The sequence below is a fragment of the Procambarus clarkii genome, chromosome 66, assembly GCF_040958095.1.
Source record: "Procambarus clarkii isolate CNS0578487 chromosome 66, FALCON_Pclarkii_2.0, whole genome shotgun sequence".
NCBI lineage: Eukaryota > Metazoa > Arthropoda > Malacostraca > Decapoda > Cambaridae > Procambarus > Procambarus clarkii.
In genome coordinates, this window is record NC_091215.1 from 4,972,841 (window position 1) to 4,997,037 (window position 24,197).

General features: G+C 46.5%; 1 protein-coding gene across 1 annotated transcript in view; it reads right to left on the minus strand.

Annotated features, from left to right (window-relative positions):
- Positions 1-24,197, minus strand: part of LOC123769132 (WAP four-disulfide core domain protein 2) — a 188,816-nt gene that overhangs the window by 55,799 nt on the left and 108,820 nt on the right. The gene's annotated exons all lie outside the window — the stretch shown is intronic.

The following is a 24,197-nucleotide window of genomic DNA, read 5'->3' on the forward strand; positions in this document are numbered from 1 at the left end:
AGATCATTTACATATATCAGAAACAAGATAGGACCGAGTACAGAGCCCTGTGGGACTCCACTGGTGACTTCACGCCAATCGGAGGTCTCACCCCTCACCGTAACTCTCTGCTTCCTATTGCTTAGATACTCCCTTATCCACTGGAGCACCTTACCAGCTACACCTGCCTGTCTCTCCAGCTTATGTACCAGCCTCTTATGCGGTACTGTGTCAAAGGCTTTCCGACAATCCAAGAAAATGCAGTCCGCCCAGCCCTCTCTTTCTTGCTTAATCTGTGTCACCTGATCGTAGAATTCTATCAAGCCTGTAAGGCAAGATTTACCCTCCCTGAATCCATGTTGGCGATTTGTCATGAAGTCCCTTCTCTCCAGATGTGTTACCAGGTTTTTTCTCACGATCTTCTCCATCACCTTGCATGGTATACAAGTCAAGGACACTGGCCTGTAGTTCAGTGCCTCTTGTCTGTCGCCCTTTTTGTATATTGGGACCACATTCGCCGTCTTCCATATTTCTGGTAGGTCTCCCGTCTCTAGTGACTTACTATACACTATGGAGAGTGGCAGGCAAAGTGCCTCTGCACACTCTTTCAGTACCCATGGTGAGATCCCATCTGGACCAACAGCCTTTCTAACATCCAGATCCAGCAGGTGTCTCTTGACCTCCTCTCTCGTAATTTCGAACTCCTCCAAGGCCGCCTGGTTTACCTTCCTTTCTCCTAGCACAGTGACCTCACCCTGTTCTATTGTGAAGACCTCCTGGAACCTCTTGTTAAGTTCCTCACACACCTCTCTGTCATTCTCTGTATACCTGTCCTCGCCTGTTCTAAGTTTCAATACCTGTTCTTTCACTGTTGTTTTCCTTCTGATGTGACTGTGGAGTAGCTTTGGTTCGGTCTTGGCTTTGTTTGCTATATCATTTTCAAAATTTTTCTCTGCTTCTCTTCTCACCCTGACGTACTCATTCCTGGTTCTCTGGTATCTCTGCTTTCTGGTGTTCTGTTATTCCGGAAGTTCCTCCACGCCTTTTTGTTCAGTTTCTTCGCTTCCATACATGCCCTATTATACCATGGATTCTTCTGTTGCTTCTCGGATTTTTCCCTTTGGGCCGGGATGAACCTGTTTACTGCCTCCTGACACTTTTGGGTAACATAGTCCATCATACCCTGTACAGACTTATCTCTGAGGTCTGTGTCCCAAGGTATTTCACTTAGGAAACTTCTCATCTGTTCATAATTCCCCTTTCGGTATGCCAGCCTTTTGATTCCTAGTTCTTTTTGGGGGGAGATAAGTCCTAGCTCTACCAGGTACTCAAAGTTCAATACACTGTGATCACTCATTCCCAAGGGCGCTTCCATCTTAACTTCCCTTATATCCCATTCATTTAGGGTAAATATCAAATCAAGCATTGCTGGTTCATCTTCTCCTCTCATTCTTGTTGGTTCTTTGGTGTGCTGGCTTAGAAAGTTTCTTGTTGCCACGTCCAGCAGCTTAGCTCTCCATGTTTCTGGTCCTCCATGCGGGTCTCTGTTCTTCCAATCTATCTTCCCATGGTTGAAGTCTCCCATAATTAGTAGTCCAGATCCATTCCTGCTAGCAACAGAAGCTGCTCTTTCTATTATGTTAATGGTGGCCATGTTGTTTCTATCATATTCCTGTCTAGGTCTTCTGTCATTTGGTGGTGGATTATATATGACTGCGACTATAATTTTTTTCCCTCCATTTGTTACAGTACCTGCTATGTAGTCACTGAAACCTTCGCAGCCCTGAATATCCATCTCCTCAAAATCCCAGCCTTGTCTTACCAGCAGAGCTACACCACCCCCACCTCGTCCTTCCCTCTCTTTCCTCATAACATAATAGTCCTGTGGGAACACTGCATTTGTTATCGTTTTCGTGATCTTTGTTTCTGTGAGGGCTATTATGTCTGGTTTTCCTCTAGTACCAGTTCTCCAAGCTCATTTGCTTTATTTGTAATTCCATCTATGTTTGTGTACATCGCTTTGAGGCTCACTTTCTTCTGTCCCTTCTCAAATCGCCTCCTTGGTGAGTGTTCTGCTGGTGGGGGAGGCTGTTCCATGGGTGTGAGGACCTGTGAGGTGGATAACAGGGTCTCAGAGGATACTGGGATGAGGGGCGGGGGATCCAGTGAAGGGGGAGGGACAGGGAGGGTATGGGGTGAAAGGGGAGGGAGGACGGGAAGGAAAGGGGGGGAGGGAGGACTCGGGAGGAGGGGAGGGGTAGAAGGGTGGGGATTGGGTGTGGGGGGAGGGAGATTTTGCTGAACATTTGTGTGGGGGCAGGGAGGGTTTGGGGTAGGGGGGTTTTCTATGCAGTGGAGGGAGGCGGGGTTGTCCTCCCTTCTGGTGTTACTGGGTAGCTGGTTGTGGGTTCCCCCCTCGCCTCTGGGGGTGTTGGGTTGGGAGCTGTTACTTCCTGGTTTTCCCCTCTCGCCCTGCGCCTCTTCCTTGCTTCTGCCGCCACGGCTCTCTCCTCCCTTGTCATGTCTCTCTGGAGGAATACATTTTTTAATTTTCCCACGTTTTTCAGGGAGCTCTTCCTTGATAGGATCTTCTCCTTTGTGTTCTCGTTTGCAAACACTATCTTTATCATTCGGTCTCGGTCTTTGTTGTACCGGCCTAGCCTGAAAACCTTCTCAATGCTATGCTCAGCCCCTTCCATGTCTAGTGCCTTTAGTACTTCATTCACTGCTGCTTTGTCCTTGTCACTCCACTCTGTCCTATTAGATCCTTCCTGCTCCTTAATACCCACAGCAACCACTGATCTGTTCCTTTCCAGCAGTTGGCTAGTGGAGCGTGCCGCCTCCTGCGAGGTGGCTGCTTTCATTGCCACCTCCATCACTGCAGTCATTACTTCAGAGTTATTTTTTTTTAGTATTTCCGCAAATGTTGCTTTTATTGTGGCATTCTCATCCAGAAAACTATTACCACCTTCTCCCTGGGTGGTTTTCTGATTCTCAGCCTCGATACCATTTTCTTTGAGGGCTCTAATCTCCTCCTTTGCTGCTGTCAGCTCTCTTTTCAGGTTGCTTATTTCGTTCTTCATTTCCTGCATCATTTCTTGCATCTCACTCTTGATGTCCTCCAGAAACTGGGCGAACATTTCCTTCATCTCGTCACCTTGGCTCTTTCCTGTTCCCCTGGGACCTCTGGCTGCCATGGTTGACCCTGTTGGGATGGGGGAGGGAGAGAGAGAGAGTTCTCACTGTGTTGAGATCCTGTTATGTTAGGTGTTACTTTATGTGTATTTAATACATTAAGTAGAAGATTGAATTTATCTTGAGTATCATCTTCATACTGAGATGTTTCTACTATGATCTGGTCTATTTCATCAGGATCAGTGTCACTACTGTTCACCACACTGACATATGACTCAATCATAGTCTTAACTTGTTCAAATTTGCGATCAGCGACACTTAAAGATATTTCTAGTTGATTACAGTCAACTGGCGAGGCTTTAAATAAGTTCTCTGACATATTGAGCAATCTCGTGAGAAGACCTTTAAGGCCTCTTCAATCAGGGATCTCTTAAATTTTTCTGAAGTAGCCATGTTGGCTTAATTTCAAGCCTTGTAGGGCTTGTAAAGTTGTTATTTATATAACTCCTAATATGTAATTTTCTTGGTTAGACTATGTGATCCTACCTCACGTAGAGGTTAGCTTCCTACCTAAACATGACATATATAAGATTTGAGTGATACTTTGGTATCACTACAGTAGCACCTAGGGCTAGTCCATCTCTTTCACCTTCGGTTGGTAGTGACATCTAGTAACACTCAAAGATGAACTAAAAAAAAATGTATAATGAAATATAAGTACACAATTCATGTAAAGAGTGAATCCCACCCTGCTTACGGTCTGCAAATATTAAATGTTGATTAACTAGTACTGTCTGATACAGTACTAATCTAGTAATAATTCTTATTAATGATAATAGCTAATAATGGGTTAGGCTAGAGCTGTACGTGATTCAGTATAATTCCAGTCTAAGAAATCCTACCCAATGTGGGTTGGCATATGAAACAGGAATAATAATGTGCAAATTGTTTTAGCAGTGCAATTTTTGGGATTTTGTAGTTTTTTGTTTCGATAGAATATGGTTATAGAGAATATATAGTTATAGAAAATACATATAGAACATTGAAATATATACAAGTTAATGTTGGCTTTCTTCCTACAAACTCCTGTAATGATTAATTGTTTTAATTAATTTGTTGGCCACATGTGTTCTAGACTCGTGACAAGTATTCTCCGTCTGGAGCAAGGTTTTCACAAAATGGTCTAGCAGAAAAATGTATGTAGGTAGCTTCCAAACTCACCCTTCTTCTTAGCCGAAAATTTATATATTACTGCACATTTGTAAAATTCTGGACTTACTTCCCAATGATTGCTACTTATTGGTTGGCGAGATTCCACTAAAATAAAGACAACTGTACAGTTATTTTCCTTAAAGAAATTGATTATGTTTCTAAGATTATTAATTATTTCGGATGGGAGTCGAGTTAGATGTATATCATTGCCACCAAGACATATGATTGTTAGATTGTATGGCCAGTCTAATGCTGATGTTAACACAGGGTTATTATAAAAATTGTGAGCTGTTGCTCCAGGAGACCTAAATATTCTTTGATTGAGACACCAATCAAACATAGCTTTTCCTCTAGTCAAGTCTCTTCCAACTGCTCTGCACGCCACCTAATGCAGGGTGGTGTAAACGTGGAATATAATTTACAATATTTTATTTTCATTTCTTATTTGATGGAAACATTGCCGACGTTTATTTACGTCATAATAACGTACTCTAGGTAACAATAGACGATTTTCCGCTATGTTTATCATTGAACCTAAGTGACGTTAGATAAATTACATATATATACGTAGGTGATATCCAGTTCATTAGACTTGTTTACTGGATCAGCTGATCATTGCTGTGGAAACTTTACGGATAAACAGTGATATAATTTAGCAAAATTTACTAAATTTAATTAAATCAATTGCCAATCTGTATTCCTTAATAAATTAAACAAGGTTAGACTGGGTTCAGTTCGATTAATATATACACATAGTTTATTCTCACAGAAGCCGAAGAGCTCATGCAATACCCGTATCTATATTAGTGAAAATTTGACTGTACTATGCTACGGGTTAGTAGAGTTAGTTATTTAATTTCCTAGCACAATAAATTCATGTTATTGTACTATCACCTAGTACATAAATTCATATTATCGTATATCGTAATAGTATTTGGGTGTGGGAAATTTCCAACATAACTCCGAGGGCGAGAGAACACCGGTCGCACTTCATGCTTTAGTACTGACATACCTGATTACCTCCCCAGAAGATATAAATTAATTTCATATTAGTAAGTTAGTACATTAGAATGTACATGCCGGATGTCCCGTATCTGTGAAACAGGTATGAAAAATGAGTCATTAGTCTGTCATCATGGGGAACATCAGTTAAAGATTTTAAAGTATTAAATACTATGTCATCTAAGATCAAGGAGTCTCTCAGATCTACAGCAAGATCGGTGGGTAGGGTCGCAATGACTTGTAACGGTTACTTACTCACTGAACTATTCCTGCAGACTCATGAAATCATCTCAACCTCAGATGACTATTCTATGCATTTATGCAGAATTAAAGTACTGTTTAAGTTTTTTGAGTTTACATTGTTGCGCTGCAATCCTTGAGGGATGAGTACCAGTATTTGTAGAGATATTTTCTTCTGGAACCTAACTTAGGTTCATATTTGGTGAACCTTCCTGGTCGGATAATTCCAGAGGAACTGATTTCTCTAAAGTTTTTAGGGTGATTGTGCATTCACACTGGACCCTAACTATTCTTAGTACTCCGTGGTGATCTGGGTGTTGTTACGGTGCCCTCTCCTATTTCTTTTGTTTGCCGGCTTAAAGAGTCATATCAGCTATCCCTACTGATTCTCTGAGGTACAGGGAGTCTATTGATATATGTGGCGACCAGACCGGCTGCCAGTTAAGGGAAGGAAGTAGTTGTAAGGGGAAATTGGTGCCCTGTTATAAAATGAAAGAGTATCCCCTAATGCAGATATGACCTTTTGGAAGGGACACTAGCCGATCGCGGATTGGCCGACTTAGGTCGCGGGCGACCAATCAGGGCCCGCCGTGACGTCACCGAGTGCCTCAGGCGGTGCCAACGTCAGAGTTGACCTGCCCTTGGAAGCGAGAGGACGCACCTCGGTCAGCTCTCAAGGATTTAAGGCTCTACAAGCCTTTCGTAGTGGATTAGTGCTGGCTATCGCAGCCCATCTGATGTATTGGAGACCCCGCGCTTCTGGGAAGCAAAAAGGAACCAAGTTTATTGAGCAAAAGAGTGCCAAACTTGGAAAATATTCGGCGACGACGCTGGGCGGCGACGCTGGACGTTGAGGGCCTGGAAAGGTGTGGTGGGCAAGCCTAGCTGTGACCGGGTCACATCCACTGAGGGTCTTGGAAGGACGACACTATTCCTAGGACAAGGAGCAACGCCTTGTGAAAGGGGCGAGTGTGGGAAAATAGTGATTAGCTCAGCGCCTATCGATGAACCAGGATTGGGGTAGCTGAATCTCAGGGATTGGAACGGCGACGACGCGAAGGCTCCACGACACCTGAGGACCTGTGGAACGTTCCTGGATCGTCAGGGATCGACTCGGGAAGCGTGGGAACCTCACACCATCGAGGGACAGGCAGCGTGAGCCAGGAATGTAAGGTAGATCATTTTCCCTCCCATTACCCCTTGTGTGAGTAGGCTAGTTAGGCCACAATATTTACTTATGTATGTGGAAATAGGACATTAATACTTTAGTAGTAGAATAGGCTGCAAGGCAGCTTGTGTCCAGGACTGTCAGAGGGGACAGTGTGTATGGATGGCAGGACAGTGAAGAAGAGGCGCCGACGTGGTGAAGAGGCCCTCCTGTGAGAGAGTGTGGGACTCCTGTCTTTCTGCCCAGTTGAAGGAGTGTTGGAGGTCGTGGAAGAAGAGGCTGACGATCTCCAGACTTATTATTCTTATTCTCATATTCATGTATTACTTGTGATTGTATGTGTGTTCATGTAACTTCCGTCATTAAATTCACACATTTTATCACTGTGTTTAAGTGTGCCTCCATTAAAATATTTCTCTATGAGCATACACGAAGGTTATCATAGTACCTCCTAGGGAACACTACGTTCTCTATAGAAGTTCTTATTGCCTGGAGAGTGGTGAAGACAGCACAGACTTACATAAAAGTGTACCCTTAGCCATCCGATCAGCATCAGTGCCTGAATGGTGGCAACTGTTAACGTAGTGGCTAGAGAGAGGAAAAGCCACACAGACCTTCCTGGGAGAGTACCCTGGGCCAACAGTCTAGTAGCAGATCTATGGGAGTAGCAATCTTCTGGCTACAAACAATATATAATACACCCACTGAACTGCATCGCTGGGGTGCAGATATAATAACCCAGCTGGCGACCTTGTTTAGAAGAAGAATGAGAAGACAGGCGGGAAAAGACTTCCTGCAACCTTTTTGTCTGGCAGGCAGGACTCAGGGAGGTTATGGTTATGAGGTAAGCCTGAGTCTTCCTTCACTCCTTCACGGGTCTAGGCCGGAACTGTTAACAGCAGTTTCCCCGTGTTTGACTGAAGGGCTTCCAGGGTGAATCAGTGGCACCCCCCTTTTGTGGTGGAAGCAAAGACCTGCTCAGGTGGGCATTGTTGGTCTCCTCCTGTGGGACCAAGGAGACTCCGGTGAATCCCGGGAGTCGGAGGGGCTGAGTATTCGGCCTTTTGAGCCCCTAGCAGCTGAGTGCTAGCAGAGCCCCGGCCCACCCCCACGTGACAGAGAACTGGCGACCTTGCCAGGATTCGAACCCCGGCAGCCAAGTACTGGGAACTTCGCAAGGAAGCGTGGATCAAGCTACAGTGTGGCCCATATTTCAAGACAAGTGTGGCCAGGGTACTAATACGGTGTGGCCAGTGAATTCAGTGGTACTGTTACTCAACCAGCTAAGGGACTGAAACGGTGAAATTAGTGCCTACTAACTTGTCTGTGCTGTCGTGTATGCTCAATGATATAGAGATGGAGGATGACAAAGTAAGGAAATTTATTGACACAAGGGACGAGAGAATTTTGGAGGAGTGTACCAAGGCCCAGCTCCAACAAGTGGCAAACCACTTTGGGATCAGGTTGAGGACGACTAAGGTAGCGGAGCGAAGGATAGAGATCATGGCACAGCTCACAGCTCGAGAGGAGGCGACGGGAGAGGAGCCATCTCAAGAGGGGCCGTCCCAAGGAGAGCCGTCGCAAGGTGAACCGTCCCGACTAAAGCCACCCCAAGCGCCTACCAGTGTGGAGAGAATTCACAGTGAACATGGGAGCAGTGGAAGGTCCAGCTGTAGTAGGAGGAGCCTGCAACTGGAAGCCCAGCTGCGACGAGAGGAGAGAGAAGCACGGCTGCAGTTGCAACGAGAGGAACGTGCAGCTGAGCTGCAGCGAGAGGAACGTGCAGCTGAGCTGCAGCGAGAGGAACGTACAGCTGAGCTGCAACGAGAGGAGCGAGAAACTGAGCTGCAACGAAAAGAGCGAGAAGCTCGGCTGCAGCGAGAAGAAGGAGAGAGACAACTGCGACTGGAGGAGATAAAGGCAAAGAAAGAAGTCGAATTGCGTCGCGTTGAGCGTGGTCTGCCCTCACTACCTGCACGGCGGGATGACCTCAAGGTAAGGGAACGTGACTTACCTACGTTCGAACCACAAGAAGCTGAGGCGTTCTTCGAACACTTTGAACAGATAGCAACTCTGAAGGAGTGGCCGGAAGATGATTGGGCTGCTCTGGTCCAGGGCAGGTTGACTGGTGAGGCCCGGGAAGCCTACAACATGCTGGACCTAGAGGAGTGTACTAGTTACGACGCGATTAAGAATGCGGTGCTCCACTTATTCCCGCTGACTCCGTAGATGTACCGGAAGCGGTTCAGAGAGTGTACAAGAGCGTCGGGGAAGTCTTACGCCGAGACCGCCAGGGATATGGAATGGAAATTCCTACGATGGTTGAAGGCGGAGGAAGCGGAGTCGGCGGATGATATCAAACGACTGATAGTGATGGAAAGGTTTATGTCAGTGCTCCATCCTGAGTTGCGAGTAAGGGTGAGAAAAGCAGGTATTAAGGACCTGAAGGCTGCAGCGGACCGAGCCGACATGCTGGAGGAGGCACTACATCTCAGGAGGGAGGGGCCGCCCAGACACTCGCCTTACCCCGGGTCGGGAGGGAACCTTAGGAGTTCAGGAGGAGCGAGGATGGGTGGGGACTCTCCCAAGAGTAGTGTACCCAATGAGGTAACCCAGTTCAAGAGCTCAAGGGACGCAGGGAGGAAGCCCCAAGCTGTGAGCAGTGGACCTAGCTCGAGAGCAGGAGCGGCAGTCCCGGACACGACGACAGGGAGTCCAAGGAGGACCCATGGAACGTCTGCAAGTGGAACTGCCAGGGACACTAGCGAGTGGTCACCCAGGGGAGGTGGCCGATGCTACAACTGTGGTGTGAGAGGACATTATGCCCGCGAGTGTGAGGAGCACCAAAGGAATATAGGACTAATGTTGGAAGAGGAGAGAGTGTTTGTTCACACCCCATATTATAGTGGACCCAACGTGAATGGTTGGGAAATGAAGTTGGGTGAACATCCCTTCGTTTTCGGGGCCAACGTGAAGTTTGGAAAGTCAGACCCTGTGGAGGTTGCCGTTCTTCGAGATATGGGTGCTGACATAAGTATGGTGACCAGGAGTATTCTCCCCAAGGAATTTAATGATTCACCTGTGGGAGTGGTGAGGATACGCAGTGTGGGGGAGGAATACAGGTTGCCACTTCACGAAGTACAGCTGATTGCCGACTGCGGAGTCGAGAATGCTATAGTAGCTGTAGCCCCTAAGTTACCCCTAGAGCATGTACAGATGGTGCTGGGTAATGACCTCGGAGGAGGCAGGATACAACCCGATTGGGCCAGGAGTGCCTATGTTTCAAGCAGCGGTACAACCCTGCCAGGTGAGGTATCGGTCGCTCCAAATAATAGTGAGGAAGCCGACTTCGCCAGGGGAAACGTCACCAGAGACGACGATAACGAGGGCGAGAGTGCAGAGAGGTCGTCGGAGGTCGTGGAAAACCCCGACGAGGACCTCCGAATAAGCCTGATGATGCGTGTGGAGGAGTGGCGAGGAGCAGCTGTACAAACGCCTGGGGCGGTGAAGAGGCTGCAGACCGCACTCCCTCCACACAGAAACGTGAATAAAGTAAGCTCAGTGGATGGGCGAACGGCAGTGAGGGGCAGAGTGGAGGAGCCACGACGCAGTGCACCCTATGCCGGCCAGATGAATAGTGGTAGGTGCAAGATGAATTACCGTGGTGAGGTGAGCCACAGGGAGGTGGATGAGCCCAACCACGAACCGAAGAAGACGTCTACAGGGAAGAGAATCTCATGGAGGAGTGAAGATGTTCGTCGGGAACGAAGGAGCGAATGGTATAGGAAAGGCAATACGAAGAAAGCAGGGAATAGGTACACCCCGGGTAGGCACCAGCTTAACCAGAGGGGCATTGGGCCATCGCAAAAGCCTAGTGTGGAAGAGAGGAAGCTGCTGGATGGAGTACAGGTGACAAGTGCCACAGTGAGGAGACAACGCACCTATGGGAGAAGAGGAACCGAGAAGAGAAAAAATTGGCGAAGAGGAGCTCGTGAGAGGAAACGTGGAGTACCTGTAGGACGCAGTGGAAGTGCAAGACTATCTCGGAGTGCACAACGCGGTGGAGGCACTGCATGCCCTGAATCTTACAGTGGTAACGAGCCGTTGGAGTACACTCGTAGCCACGGAGAGAGGATTTCTTGTAGGTGTTCAGGGAACACCCATCACACCCGGTCCTATGCGAGGTGAAGATATAATGAGGCAAGTGACTGGCAAGGTGGTACCAGCCACGTCACCAACTTGAGGAGTGACACTTCAGGAACTGAGGGAGCAAGAGTATAAGTTGCCCTCTTGAGTGCTGCTCATCCGATATGACTTATTTTAAGGGGAGGGGTATGTTACGGTACCCTCTCCTATTTCTTTCGTTTGCCGGCTTAAAGAGTCATATCAGCTCTCCCTACTGATTGTCTGAGGTTCAGGGAGTCTATTGATATATGTGGCAACCAAACCGGTTGCCAGTTAAGGGAAGGAAGTTACATTATAAGTTGTAAGTAAGGGCAAATTGGCGCCCTGTTATAAAATGAAAGAGTATCCCCTAATGCAGATATGACCTTTTGGAAGGGACACTAGCCGATCGCGGATTGGCCGACTTAGGTCGCGGACAACCAATCAGGGCCCGCCGTGACGTCACCGAGTGCCCTGGGCGGCGCCAACGTCAGAGTTGACCTGCCCTTGGAAGCGAGAGGACGCACCTCGGTCAGCTTTCAAGGATTTGAGGCTCTACAAGCCTTTCGTAGTGGATTAGTGCTGGCTATCGCAGCCCATCTGATGTATTGGAGACCCCGCGCTTCTCGGAAGCAAAAAGGAATCAAGTTTATTGAGCAAAAGAGTGCCAAATTTGGAAAATATTCGGCGACGACGCTGGGCGGCGACGCTGGACGTTGAGGGCCTGGAAAGGTGTAGCGGGCAAGCCTAGCTGTGACCAGGTCACATCCACTGAGGGTCTTGGAAGGACGACACCGTTCCTAGGACAAGGAGCAACGCCTTGTGGAAGGGGCGAGTGTGGGAAAATAGTGATTAGCTCAGCGCCTATCGATGAACCAGGATTGGGGTAGCTGAATCTCAGGGATTGGAACGGCGACGACGCGAATGCTCCACGACACCTGAGGACCTGTGGAACGTTCCTGGATCGTCAGGGATCGACTCAGGAAGCGTGGGAACCTCACACCATCGAGGGACAGGCAGCGTGAGCCAGGAATGTAAGGTAGATCATTTTCCCTCCCATTACCCCTTGTGTGAGTAGGCTAGTTAGACCACAATATTTACTTATTTATGTGGCAACAGGACATTAATACTTTAGTAGTAGAATAGGCTGCAAGGCAGCTTGTGTCCAGGACTGTCAGAGAGGACAGTGTGTATGGATGGCAGGACAGTGAAGAAGAGGCGCCGACGTGGTGAAGAGGCCCTCCTGTGAGAGAGTGTGGGACTTCTGTCTTTCTGCCCAGTTGAAGGAGTGTTGGAGGTCGTGGAAGAAGAGGCTGACGATCTCCAGACTTATTATTCTTATTCTCATATTCATGTATTACTTGTGATTGTATGTGTGTTCATGTAATTTCCGTCAGTAAATTCACACATTTTATCACTGTGTTTAAGTGTGCCTCCATTAAAATATTTCTCTATGAGAATACACGAAGGTTATCATAGTACCTCCTAGGGAACACTACGTTCTCTATAGAAGTTCTTATTGCCTGGAGAGTGGTGAAGACAGCACAGACTTACATAAAAGTGTACCCTTAGCCATCCGATCAGTATCAGTGCCTGAATGGTGGCAACTATTAACATAGTGGCTAGAGAGAGGTAAAGCCACACAGACCTTCCTGGGAGAGTACCCTGAGCCAACAGTCTAGTAGCAGATATATGGGAGTAGCAATCTTTTGGCTACAAACAATATATAATACACCCACTGAACTGCCTCGCTGGGGTGCAGATATAATAACCCAGCTGGCGACCTTGTTTAGAAGAAGATAGAGAAGACAGGCGGGAAAGGACTTCCTGCAACCTTTTTGTCTGGCAGGCAGGACTCAGGGAGGTTATGGTTATGAGGTAAGCCTGAGTCTTCCTTCACTCCTTCACGGTTCTAGGCCAGAACTGTTAACAGCAGTTTCCCTGTGTTTGACTGAAGGGCTTCCAGGGTGAATCAGTGGCACCCCCTTTTTGTGGTGGAAGCAAAGACCTGCTCAGGTGGGCATTGTTGGTCTCCTCCTGTGGGACCAAGGAGACTCCGGTGAATCCCGGGAGTCGGAGGGGCTGAGTATTCGGCCTTTTGAGCCCCTAGCAGCTGAGTGCTAGCAGAGCCCCGGCCCACCCCCACGTGACAGTGTACAACAACAATTTTGCCTATAGGCCATTTTGACTAGGGTTTAGTATTTGGATGTGAGAAATTTCCAACAAATTGAGTACTACAATGATCACAATAAACAGAAGGAACGACTAATTGTGAACTCCAATGGCCACAATAATCAAAGGGAACGTCTCATGGTGCACTACAATTGTCACAATAAGTAGAGTGAACAACTAATTGTGTTCTACGATGGTCACAATATGCAAAACAGCTAATGGCGTATTACAATGTACTCAATAAGCAGAAGGAACGACTAATGGAGTAGTACAATGGTCACAATAATTAGAGTGAACCACTAATGGTGTACTACAATGATCATAATAAAGGGAGGGACGACTAATGGTGTCCTGCTTGATGGGGTTCTGAGAGTTCTTCTACTCCCAAAGCCCGGCCCGATGCAAGCAGAGGGAACGACTAATGGTGTACTTCAATGGTCACAATAAGGAGAGTAAACTACGAATGGTGTACTCCAATTGTCACAATAAGCAGAGGGAACGACTAATGTTGTACTACAATGGTCACAATAAGCAGAGGGAACAACTAATGGTGTACTATAGTGAGATTTTTTTCTTTGACTATTACTTGATCAAAAGAATTATTTTCCTACTTGCTATACCCGGCCACAGCAACCTTCCTCCTGTCTCCCAGTCCTGCCTACCATTCCCCCTCTCCCTCATCCCCTCGATCTCCCAATTATTCCCCACTCCCCCATCCTCTCGTCCTCCCAACCATTCCTCCCCCTCCCCCATCCCTTTGTCTTCCCCACCATCCCCAATTCCACTGTCCCCTCGTCATCCTAACCATTCCCTTCTCCCCCGTTCCCTTGTCCTCCCATACATCCCCCCACTCCCCTGTCTCCTTGTCCTCCTCACCATTATTCATTCCCATGTCCCCTTGTCCCCACATTCCCCAATGCCTCAGTCACCTCATCCTCTCTACCCTTCCCCACTTCCTGGTTTGATGCATTCTCAAATGATCTGATGTTCCCATCAGAAAATTGGGAACATTAAATGATCTGATGTTCCCCTTTACTGAAATATAAAAAAAGTTAAAAAAAACGAAATGAAATAAATGAAAAAAAAAATTCTTACGAAATAAATGGTATGTAAACAATATTTGTTGCTCTTATGTCCAAAAGATGGGGCTGATTAAAAAAAAACATGTTTTTCCTGTCACAGGTGAGGCATGTATATAGCATGTATATAAAAAAATGCGCGTATTCAAATGCAATGTTGTCAAAATTGCAAAGCATTTGGTAAAGAGTTTTCGACGATTTCCCTCACATGAAAAACACTGTTTGTCAAAAAAGAACGTTTTTTCTCATCACAGACGTCACACAAACATAGTATGTATATAAAAACCCGCTCAGATGCGAATCGAATGTTGTGTAACAATTTCCAAGCAATCGGCGAAGAACTTTCTGAGATTAGCGATATGGAACAAATGAACATTTACATTTTTATTTATATAGATTGATGTTACGTTAATGTAACTACCTCGCATGGGAGGCAGACCTCAAACAGAAAGAACTACATACAAGCATATATTTAACTTAGAGCCTGAGACCATAGGAAAAAGCGGAAGCAAACCACCAGGCTTTCACCACACGGGTGAAACCTGTCCACTTAGGTCGTTGGCTCCTTCTAGTGATAATTACCAATGAAGGGTAACCAACGGGTCCTCTCTTCCAATTTCTTGAAGTGTAGTGCTATGAATTGGACTCTAGCTTTCAGGAACAGACTTAATTTACACATAAACAGGCAAGGCGTTGCAGAAGATGAAAAGTGAGACAATAATGTGGCGTGATTGAACTAAACGACCGTTTCCTAGAACAATAACAAATTTATTCAACAAAAAAAAGAACTACTTCAGCAACGAGTTAGCATTATTTTACTGTCTTACCCAGTGGCACATTTAAGAACAGCTATTCAACAGCCTGGTGGACCCACGGGATGCTTCCCGTTGTCGCTGACTGAATAATGACACTAATTGAACAGAGTGATAAGTTGCGCTCTAGCAGCCGTGAGGCGCAGACGTGTCGCCTGGCCTCTCTGGTAGTTGGAGTGTTTGCCGCTTTCATCGGCAGGGGATGTGGGTGTCTCTACCCTCCCTGCTGTTCCCTCTTGGTTGGTGTAGATATGGCATGTTTGCGATGGGTGGCCATCTTCCCACTGTTGTAAGGGTAAACTCCGTGAGATTGGAGTTTACTGGACGTGCGGGTACCCTGTAGTGGAGTTTGGCATGTGTGACATGCTCCATATCCCGGTAATGGACATCTACAGTGTTGAGCTGGTAACTGCTCACCGTGTTGTTATCAAGTTTGTGGGAGAAGCGGTGTACCGTGACTTTCTCCAGAGGTACGAGGGATGTACCGTGCAGCTGCAGGATGGCACCGGATCTGTGTCTATTATGGATTGTAGTGGTGCTATGACATATGTGAGTGTCCATGGGGCCCCCATGGAGTTTCCAGAGACCCTCCTCCGGCGTTTCTTCCAGCGGTTTGGCGCCGTTGTTATGTGCGGATGCACATGCTGTCTTCTGGCAAGTTTACGCATCCCTAGGGTATGAATGGACCAACATTCATACCCTAGGGATTTCGCCTGAGGTCAGACATTCCATCTTCTGTCTGGCTTTTAGGGTACTACATACGGGTGTACTATGCCCGACAACCACACACATGTTTTTGTTGTGGCCTGTTGGGGCATCAGTCTGCCAGGTGCCCTGAGGCTGCGACTGCTCCCGTGAACATGTTCAAGGAAGAGAATTTCCCGCCGTTCCCTGTGGAGGAGGACTCCGGGGGTGAGGAGGTGGACGTCCCGATCGCTACTGAGGCTCTCCCTGCGTCTCCGAGTACGCCTCCAGATGTTGCAGACCCTCCTCCGGGTGTTGCGGGTATGTCAGCGGTTCTGCTTGCTCTGGTCGCTGTTCCGGCTGCTCCTGAGGGTCTACCGGTTGATCTCTTTGCGTCGTTGGCGCCCTCCGCTTCCTCGTCTCCTGCTACTGCGCATGGCCCAGCGCCCACGACTTGTGTCCCAACTGTGATGGGTGGAGGGGTGGCGGATGCGCCTCTTGCTGTGTGCGGCCCAGTTCCCCGTTTGGTTGAAGCTACTGCCGTCTTGCGTCGGTCCACCTGGCTTGTGGGGCAAGTGTTTCTGGGTCTGCCTCCGGCTTTGATGATGTACGGCCGGAGCCCCAGCGTTCCTGTCGCTCTTCTGCTCCATGGGCTGATGTTGGCGAGTTCGATGACTGTGGATCTTCCAGCAACAGCAGGGTGGCTCCGGTTGCGTTGCAATCTACGGTGGTAGCGGAGGTGCATTTGCTTGCGGATGCCATTGCCGGTGTTTCGGCTTCCCATTCTGGTGGGATGTTTGCAGGTCCTGATTCGGGTGCGTCGCCTGTGTCGGATGGTTCCAGTTCTTCGTTGGGGGTGGTTCCCCCTGTTGAAGTTCGTGATGAGCGTAGTGACCTGGTGGTGGTCTTGAATAAGGCTGCTCGCTTTGGGGAGTCCGTGCCCCCTTCCTCGCTCCCTGTTTCGTCGGCGGCGGTCTTGTCGCCTCCTCCATCTCAAGTTGTCTTTTCTGTAGCTCCTGCCGTACCGATGGAGGTGTTACCATCAAGTCAACCGTCACCTTCTTCTCCTGTGCGTTCGGCGGCATGGCCGTCGCGGCGGCCTATGTAGCTTCTTCGGTGTCTTCTGCTTCCAAGGACGGGGTGTTTCGTGCTCCCCAGCCTCGTTATGCGACTTGGGTCAGTGAACTTCGAAAGTGGCCGTTTCCGCCTGATTTGGTGTTTCCTAAGTTTATGCAGGCCCCACAGCGGGAGGTAGATCGACTTCCTACTGACATGGAATATTTGATTTGGGAGGCCTATAAGAACAGGTATCCTTGGGATAAGTTCCCTGAGAAGTATGCTCCTGGCTCTGGGAGTTAGGTTCATGCCCCGTGATTCCTTTGTTTGGCTGTATGTTGTGGGTTGTTTTCCATTTGTGTCCATGGTTGTGGGGTACGGGTTGTGTGTGTGTGTGGGTGGGGCGGGTTTGTTTTCCCGGTTCTGGCATGCTCCGGTGTTTGTTATGTATTATGTATTGCGTATATGTTTTCTGCATTGCCAGTATGCTGTCCTTTCGTTTCTATTGAGTATTTGTAATTTCCTTTAGTGTTGTATTTCTTATCATTTTGTCTTGGTGCCTCTCCGTGTGTGGTTACAGTGCCGGTAGCCTTGTTTTGTATGAGTATGTTCTAGTGTTGGGTTATTGGGTGCGGGTTTGGGTACCGCATGTTGTATTGATGTCGTTTCTTAACTGTATTCCCGTGTTTGTATGTATTGTTGTTTTTGTGGTCGGCCCTTTAGGCCGATGTTTCGTGGTTGAATACCTTTGTTCTTTTGTACTTTGTGAGTTTGTGATTTGACATTTTGTGTTTTATGCTCTGTTTTGTTCTAGTTTTCTTTTATTGATTTTATTGTATTTATTGTATTTCTTCTCATGCTTGCATGTAAAAGAAAAAAAAAGGAACAGAGTGGTGACCACTGGTGATGCAAGTGTGCAGTCAATATACGTCACAACCCTCACAGTGAACAAATACTATAATTACAAAACTTGAATGGCACTCGCCTCCCTCCCAGCGAGGTACCAAGTAACTGCACGGATGACCCCCTATAAAATCTTCCGTTAACACTTGTCTCTCAAGACACAAACAATAATAAAAGCTACACTAATTGAATTTAAACAATTACGTTAATCAACCATCCACAACGGTCAGCAACAATTCAATTTTCGTTAACACACTCTTGTTTCAACGACACTCAAATGGGAACAATAACTCGTAAGCCTATTAATTACATGACACTTGAGACGTCAAGCATTCGGTGAGTAATTCCCAATTAATTACTGTCACACCGACAGCCTATTAATTCAGACGAATATTGATAGACATTGCTGTTACCCAACTGACAGGTCCTTTCGGTCTTACGACAAGATTACCTTAACGAGGGTTCTACTACTCTACTTACACAAGGCTACACAACTTTAATTCTCACGCAATCCTTCACAGTACACAACGCATTACACCAAAGACACAACTGTCTACAGTTCGCAGAGCACGGTACAACACGGTACAACATTTGCCGCCCACGGCACTTGCAAAACACTTCCCCCAATAAATTATAACACTAATAATTCACGGCCCTAACACAACACAACAGTATAACAAAGAGCTGGCCAAAATATAATATAAAATTATTAATTAACCAAGGGAAATTTCCCGTTACCACTCCACTGCTGAAACGGAAACACTCTGCAAGGAATTTACATACATGGCACAAATAGAAAAATGGAAACAAATAGATCACTTTCCTCCACCCTTGGAGATACAGTAATATACTAATCACTTCCACACAACTGAATGTGTCTCTAATTGTGTCCTCTTACACACGTCTACCCTCACAGTTGGGGCCCACTCCTCAACTTGAATGACGTTGAACAGGTGTAACTCACACGTTTTCAATTTCCATCACCTCACCAGGTGTTTAAAGGGACAATGGCAAGACAGAACACTGGATGCGAAACCAGCTTCAGAGTTTAACACACCAAAAACACAAAACAGGTACTTACTCCAATTTCACCGGCCGGCCTCATACACACACACACACACACATAAGAAAACCCCCCACTTCCTGCTGCTGTAGGTGGTGAAGTAGGCGTCTCCCCTACTTCGTACACGAGGTCGGCAGGACCACGGGGTGGGTGGACCACGGTGTCCTCACACACGGACTAGGATGGTGGTGGCAGGTACTCTCGCTCTGGCCTAGGGTAGACAAGGAGAACGAGACACGGCGGCGGCTGGTATACACACACAGCTTGGATGGTAGTACGCCCTCAGCCCGGCGCAGTATCGTCAAGGTATGGCGCTACACGGCGCAGCATGTAAAAATGACAGAGTCCTTCATTGTTCACTGGTAATTCCTCGGAATTACGAATTTAAGGTTTCCAACACAACACTGAAACCTTCACAAGATCATCTCTCCCAGGTACCTTGTAGCTAAGGCATGCTAGAAGACGGATGTCGCTACCACACATAGACCAACAGCCTCCACAGTCCAGTTTACTCTGAGTGGTGTTCCATAATCACGTGGCCTGAGTAACAATCACTCTAAGTTCACACTCGTTAGCTTTATCGCTGTTTCCCTTTCCACGATGCCAGATTCTTAGTTTCCATGGTCTCGGGATTGTGGCACGACTATCGAGAGTGACTTTGAGTCGTTGCAGGCGGTATTTCGGGTGCTTGGCCTAGCACGAAAAGTCACGTCCTCCTCAAGCAGCCGACACTTGTAAGAATGCCCTTTGGTGCCAAGAGAGGGCCCACTAGCGACCCCGGGTACTCTCAGACTCTTCGACCAATCACCGCGAAGCATTACCAAGGCCCAGAAGCCTCGGTCTATCATGCTCCTTCGAGGCGACGCTATGCCCCCTGTCACGAAGGGATCACGTGAGCAGTAGGGTCTACCTACAACCGTTAAACCACCAAACCCCCTCACTACACTTGAACTGGTACAAAATTCAACAGAAATCAACTCCCTATTGTAACTTTTCCCACAGACTGGATACAGCAATCACAATAGCATCACTGACGAGCACTCGACGAGGGCTTTCTACAGACACCTCAAACGGCTATGAACGAGTTGTATTTCGCAATCTGGTTCTACGGTGCACATGCACCTGTGCACACGGACTGTGCACACCGGACTTGTGCACCCATTCATTGCACAAGGGAGCTGGAGAATTCATCTCCTGACATCATTTCTCCTGACAACTACAATGGTCACAATAAGCAGAGGGAGCAACTAATGGTGTACTACAGTAGTAGACATCCTTCAGTCTCGGGAGACTATGGAGATGTGCTCTCGTTGTCAATCCCGGTGCAGCGCCTGGTGTGCCTGATGAGGCCAATCCAAGAATGGCAGTCTATCCCACACTGAGCACTATCGAAATCTGATTTTGGTCTGTCTTCCTTGCTACTGGCTACCCTTCTCTGTCTCTTCGCTTCCGATTTCTTGGCAAGTGACTCCTTGAACTTGGAGATCCTCTCTGAACCGACTGTCCCCAGGTTGAACGGTCTGCGGTCAGTGTTTGCCACGTAGCAAGATCGACGTCCAAGGTTTTCAGGTCCCTCTTGCATATGTCTTTGTACCGTAGCTGGGGTTTGCCTGTTGGACGCTTTCCCTGTGTCAGCTCTCCATACAGGAGAGCCTTGGGGATCCTGCTGTCGCCCATTCGCACCCCGTGCCCGAGCCAGAACATTCGTCTCTGCTTCAGCATTGTGTACATGCTGGTGATTCAAGCTCTCCCCAAGACGCTGTTGTTTGTCACCTTGTCCTGCCAGGCGATGTCCAAGATGTGTTGGAGGCAGCGCATGTGGTAGGCATTCAGCTGTCTTTCCTGACGAGCGCGGAGTGTCCATGACTCACTGCAATATAGGACAGTGCTCAGGACACAGGCTCTGTAAATCTGGATCTTTGTATACTCAGCTTATTGTTGGCCCAAACTCTCTTTGTCAATCGTGACATGGAAGTAGATGCCTTACCTATACGTTTGTTGAGCTCCGTATCAAGAGAGAGGGACTCAGAGATTCCCAGGTACCTGGAGCCCAGGTACAAGAAGTCGTGAACGACTTCCAGTTTGCAATCGGAGATGCCGATGTCAGGTGGGGAGTCCACTCCTTGCCCAATGACCTGTGTTTTCTTCAGGCTCATGGTGAGTCCGAAAGCCTGACAGGTCTCGCTGAAGCGGGTCATGAGCCGTTGGAGGTCTTCGGCTAACTAGGCGATGACTGTTGCGTCATCAGCAAAAAGGAAGTCGCGCAGACACTTCACCTAAATTTTTATCTTGGCTCTCAGCCTGGCGAAGTTAAAGAGCTTTCCATCCGACTGATCCGGAGGTAGATGCCTTCCGTGGTAAATCCGAAGGCGAGCTGCAGCATGACTGCGAAGAAAATTTCGAATAGGTTTGGAACCAGGACGCAGCCCTGACTCCACTTTGGATGTCGAAGGCGTCTGATGTTAAGCCGTCAAAGACCACGGTGCCCGTCATGTTCTCGTGGAAAGATCTAATGATGCTGAGGAGCTTGTGTGGGCATTCGATCTTGCGGAGGATCTTGAACAGGCCATCCCTGTTCAATGATCTACAATGAGGTAGATCAATGATCACACAATGATCACAATAAACAGAAGGAACGACTAAAGGTGTACTACAATGGTCACGAAAAACAGAAGAAATGACTAAGTGTGTAGTACAATGGTCACAATAAGCAGCGTAAACGACTATTGGTATTCTATAATGGTCACAATAGAGAAGGAAGACTAACCATGGTGACAAGTGTCGTTCATAGCTTCACTTCCACATTAATCCTTCACAAAATCTTGGTTGATCAATATTAAGTGTATAATACAATGGTAAAAATAGTACAATTTGTACTACCTCGCATACAGAGATCCAAGGTCGTTAATCCAGCCGCCAAACTCCCTGTTTATGAATGAAAAGCGATTTATACACGACTCACAACTGATACCGTCCGAAAACATCTGGAACAAGTGCTTCGCTCACGTCCTCTGTTCGAACCACAGTTCTATAAATAGCCCGTCCTCCAAACAAAGACCCAAAACTGATTCCATCCACCCGCCAAACCCCTGTTTATGAATGAAAACGGTTTATATACAACCCGTCCTCGACTCAAGTCCATTACATTCAGCGGTCGACCCCACAGACGCATTCATAAATTTTAACATGCTGTTCATTCAAAACGGGAATTTTCTCAAGTATAAATTAATATTATAATATATTGGCATATTGTGTATATATAGGCATAGGATAGGTTAGGTCAGGTGTTTAGGTTCTGTTGGCGATTATTTGCATTTGTAGTACGTGGGTGAAGCATTTATAGCGTTGTGATTCGAACAAAATTCGTCAGTAAAGCACTTGTTCCAGATATGTTCGAACGTCAGCAGTTGTGAGTCGTGTGTAAAGCGCTTTTCATTCATAAACAGGGGGTTTGGCGGGTGCATGGAATCACTTTTGGATCTTTGTTTGGAGGACGGGCTGCAAGTCCATTACATTCAGCGGTCGACCCCACAGACGATTCATAAATTTTAACATGCTGTTCATTCAAAACGGGAATTTTCTCAAGTATAAATTAATATTATAATATATTGGCATATTGTGTATATATAGGCATAGGATAGGTTAGGTCAGGTGTTTAGGTTCTGTTGGCGATTATTTGCATTTGTAGTACGTGGGTGAAGCATTTATAGCGTTGTGATTCGAACAAAATTCGTCAGTGAAGCACTTGTTCCAGATATGTTCGAACGTCAGCAGTTGCGAGTCGTGTGTAAAGCGCTTTTCATTCATAAACAGGGGGTTTGGCGGGTGCATGGAATCAACAGATCTTTGTTTGGAGGACGGGCTGTTATACACGAGTCAAACTGATTTCGTTTGAACACTTCCAGAACAAGTGCTTCATTAATGAATTTTGATCGAATCCAGCCCGTCCTCCAAACAAAGATCCAAAAGTGATTCCATGCACCCGCCAAACCCCCTGTTTATGAATGAAAAGCGGTTTACACACGACTCACAACTGCTGACGTTCGAACATATTAGGAACAAGTGCTTCACTGACGAATTTTGTTCGAATCACAACGCTATAAATGTTTCACCCACGTACTACAAATACAAATATTCGTCGACAGAACCTAAACACCTGACCTAACCTATCCTATGCCTATATATACACAATATGCCAATATATTATAATATTAATTTATACTTGAGAAAATTCCCGTTTTGAATGAACAGCATGTTAAAATTTATGAATGCGTCTGTGGGGTCGACCGCTGAATGTAATGGACTTGAGTCGAGGACGGGTTGTGGACTTGAGTCGAGGACGGGTTGTCGAATCACAACGCTGTAAATGCTTCACCAACGTACTACAAATACAAATAATCGCTAACAGAACTTAAACACCTAACCTAACCTAACCTAACCTATACCTATAAATGCACAATATGATAATATATTATAATATTAATATATATATATGAGAAAATTCCTGTTTTAAATGAACAGCATGTTAAAATTTATGAATGCGTCGGTGGGTCGACCGTTGGATGGAATGGACCGCTAGATGAAATCATTTTATTAAAGGCAAGTAGTTCAGGTGGTGTGGTCTTCTGGTGGAAATTTTGTGGATCAAACTTACAATTTAACTTAAACCTAATTACAGAAATGTGCAGAGATGTTAAAGTGAATTATAGTAGGACATACACGTCTTGTCTAGATGTTAAAGTGCATTATAGCAGGACATACACGTGTGCCCTAGATGTTAAAGTGTATTATAGCAGGACATTCACGTGTTCCCTAGATGTTAGAGTGTATTATAGCAGGACATTCACGTGTTCCCTAGATGTTAGAGTGTATTATAGCAGGACATTCACGTGTTCCCTAGATGTTAAAGTGTATTATAGCAGGACATTCACGTGTTCCCTAGATGTTAGAGTGTATTATAGCAGGACATTCACGTGTTCCCTAGATGTTAGAGTGTATTATAGCAGGACATTCACGTGTTCCCTAGATGTTAGAGTGTATTATAGCAGGACATACACGTGTTGCCATGATTTTAATGTGTGTTATTGCAGGACATACACGTGTTTCCATGACGTTAAAGTGTATTACAGCAGGACATACACGTGTTGCCGTGATGTTAGTGTATTTTAGAAGGACATACACGTGTTCCCTGTAACTTGGGAACACATAAACATTCATAACACAAGAGGTCTGTCAGATGTCCATGAGGGCTCAGCTTTACATAACTATGTTAGTGAGACCAATCATACAATTATATGAGGTAAATGATGCATAATTTATCCCTAACACTGTTTGTTGCTTCAAAAGGATAATATTAATATCAACTTTTATAAACAATAATTCAAATTCTAATATCTCCTGAGGGCAGTGATTACCAGATTTAGCGAGCGATTATGTAACAAGGAGGTTACATAACCTATTGCTTAGGTAGTTAACCTATTGCTTACACCTCCCCCCCCACCCTGGACACCTGACTTTACGCCATAGAA